The sequence below is a fragment of the Octodon degus genome, unplaced genomic scaffold, assembly GCF_000260255.1.
Source record: "Octodon degus isolate 3935 unplaced genomic scaffold, OctDeg1.0 scaffold00438, whole genome shotgun sequence".
In the NCBI taxonomy this organism is placed as follows: domain Eukaryota; kingdom Metazoa; phylum Chordata; class Mammalia; order Rodentia; family Octodontidae; genus Octodon; species Octodon degus.
This window is the reverse complement of record NW_004525014.1, coordinates 63,759-67,101: the sequence shown is the minus strand read 5'-3', so window position 1 is coordinate 67,101 and position 3,343 is coordinate 63,759. Positions and strand designations below refer to the sequence as shown.

Sequence of the window (3,343 nt, the reverse complement as noted above, 5' to 3'; positions counted from 1 at the left end):
GCTTCCCAGGCAAACACTTATTCTACTCAGCTATCTCCCCAGCCCTAAAAGTCATTTTTTTTTGTAAAATTTTCATGAAATTAAGAACAAATCAAGTTTTGTATGTATATAAAAATGACTTTCTTAGAAAAATATTTTCATGTCACAAAATTTTCAGACATAATTCACTGGGAAGAAGAAACACACTGTATTTAGCATAGTGTTAGTCTTTACTATAATGTTGGAAAGAAAGTATATTCATCAATAATTATTTCATGCAATGACAAGCCATTTTAAAGATTCAGATGCCAGTATGCACCTGTATAACTACCAGGTAACACTGAGGTAACACATAACAGGCAACCTGGCTGTCTCAACAAAATAAGAGGTTGAAGATGAATTTCTCTTACTCCAACAAGCATGAGATTGTAAGGTACTTAAGGAATGTTTCCTTACTCAAGATTTTCATGCACTGAATCCGCCCTGGGCCATGTGTGTGTGTTGCTGTTTATCACAGCAGAAGAATTCTTCCAAGTGGTCCTTTGCATCAGCAACCAAAGTCCAGTAAAGGATTTAAAATTCCTTTCAATTTAAACAATGCTATAAATTAATTACTAGATCACCACTTTTAAGTTGTGATCACTTACTTTCCTTTTTCTTTCTCTCTCCCTACCCAATATGCATCTTTGTATTATTCTTAAAGTAATTGTTTCATTCCTCTCTTTTTTTTTAAGGGAAGGGTCTACAAGGTGTTCAGGGACTTACTCCTAGTTTGGACTCATAGTGATTCACCTGTTTACAGCCTCCCAAGAGCTGGGATTCCAGGCACCTACCACCATGCCCAGTCTCAGTTGTCATCTCAGTGTGCCCTGTGGTGGGGTCGGCATGGCGGGCAGAGAGTGGAAGGCCCAGCCCTGAGCCTGCTTACAGGTTCTTTAATCATCTGAGCAATTTGGCTTGCATTCATCTTTGAATAACTCAAAAATTAAATAATTCTTTCCTTTAATTGATGAAATAATTATTCAAATTTTGAGATAGATTTGGAAATTTTGAGTCATGAATAAAACAGTAGTGACTGATCCAAATGTTTTAGCATATGTATCACCCTACAGCTTTATTATTTTTATTCAGAATACGTCACTTCTTTATCCATCTTTATCCATTTTTTAAAAAATAGTGTATAAACACTTTTAACTATAAGTTTTTCAGTGCGCTATTTTACTGCCCCAACTTTAGTAGACTGAATTCATCCTTCTCTAGTATCTGGTCATAATGACTGCATATTTTTATCAGTTTCATGCTACTGAAAGTCCACTAGAGGTAACAGTTGTCAGTTCTAGTGCACTTTAAAATGAAGAGTTAGGTTCTGTAAGTGGTAGTCAGAAAAAGTTTAGAGCTATAATCTAATGGGCCTGATATCCTTGCAGGAAAGAGAGATTACGCCACAGACACATCCAGAGGAAATGTCATGCAAAGACAGAGGATAAGGCTGGACATCAATAAACCACAAAGAGAAACCTCAAAGGAAAGCAACCTGCCAATGTCTTGCTTTTGAACTTTAGTACCCGAAACCAAGAAGATACATCTATGGTGTTTAAACAGCTCAACCTAATTCATGTTCTTATTGCGACCATGGCAATGTAATGCAATTGGAGTTGTCATGTGGCCATGCAAATTCATGCATGTAAACTCAATAGGAAAGAAAGGCTCATGTATTTGGAAAACTGCATGGCTAGACTAAGATTTTTATTCTTACAATTTCAATATGAACAGGCAAGAACTACTTAACAAGATGATTCACTTACAATTTTGCAAAGAAAAATCCACTTTTATACCAACATTTTATAAATATTTTTTATCTCCTCTGTGATATCTTTGTTCCTCAAGCTCTAGATGATAGAGGTCAGCATGGGAATGACAACGGCGTGACATATGGACATGCTCATGTCCTGCTCCAAGTCATAGCTGGAACTTGGTCTCACGTACATGAAGAGGACTGTCCCGTGATAAAGGGACAATCTAGCAAGGTGGGTGCCACATGTGGAGAATACTTTTCTTCTTCCCTCAGCAGAAGGCATTTTCAGAATGGCCAATAGGATGAGACCCTAAGAGATGAGGACAATCAGGATAGTGACCACCTCAATGGAAGTGACGAAGAAAAAGAGCAGGAGCTCATTTATATGAGTATCAGAACAGGAGATAGCTAGGAGAGGGGGGATATCACAAAATATATGGCTAATTTCATTGGACCGGCAGAAAGAGAGGCTAAAAGTAGCCACTGTATGTATTGTAGAATTCAATGCTTCTTCAACGAAGGAAGTGGCCATGAGTGACACGAAGACCCTGGGTGTCATACTGACAGAGAACAGGAGCGGGTTGTAGATGGCCACATAGCGGTCGTAAGCCATCTCCGCCAAGAGAAAGGACTCTGCAGTCCCAAAAGTGACAGCAAGAAACATCTGCGATGCACACTCAAGAAATAAAATGACCTTTGTTTTGGACACAAAGTCTCCTAACATTTTTGGTGTAATAACAGTAGAAAAGCGTGCATCCATGAATGATAAACACTCAAAAAATAGGACATTGGACTGTGGAATAGGGAATCCCCAATGACCAGTGAAATCAGTCCTATGTTTGCTGTGACAGTAAAAAAGATAAATTGCCAGAAGTGGGAAAAGAGAATGATCTGCAGTTGAGTATCGTTTGTGAAGCCCCTGAGAACAAATGCTGTAACTTCAGTGATATTGTTCATACTGAAAACACATCAAAAAGTCTTAAAGATGTTAGAAAGGTTACAGTCCATATAATAATGAAGACACTAACATCACTGTATGTAAAAGGACCATGAAATCTATGTCTTTTATCAATATATGAGGTATGAACAGTATCTCATACATTAGGAAACAGTGAGAAAATTGTTGGTCAGTATTTGGTGTCATTAATGTAGGTAAATGGAGGTATGTGTTCACATTCGGTCTAATTCTCTGAGATTTTCTACTGCTCAGGGCAACTAGTTAACTCTCCCTGAATTCTTCAGCTGGTGCTGTATCGAAACATATTAAATAGCATAGCTAGCAAGTTAAAAACAATGTTATTTTGACATTGAAAACCATCAAGGCACAAATCAAAGGAAAAAGATGCTCAGAATTCTGGAACTTTTGGCAATTTTATAAAACTTTCATGTTATAATATATTGTCCTATAGAATGAGAACATTATTTTACAACACCAATGTAAATATTGAAGGACAAAATATTAATAAAATTTAGCTAAAAAGTAGAATATGCCAAATTAAGTTGATTCTATACAGCAGCTGCTTCTTCTGTTATAGTATTGTATTGATTTTTTAGAAATTTTCTCTCTCC

At 36.9% G+C, this 3,343-nt stretch overlaps 1 pseudogene; it reads right to left on the bottom strand.

Moving 5' to 3' along the window:
• Window positions 1-1,808: 1,808 nt before the first annotated feature.
• LOC101573612 lies at window positions 1,809-2,782 on the bottom strand (annotated as a pseudogene).
• Between the last annotated feature and the right edge of the window lie 561 nt (window positions 2,783-3,343).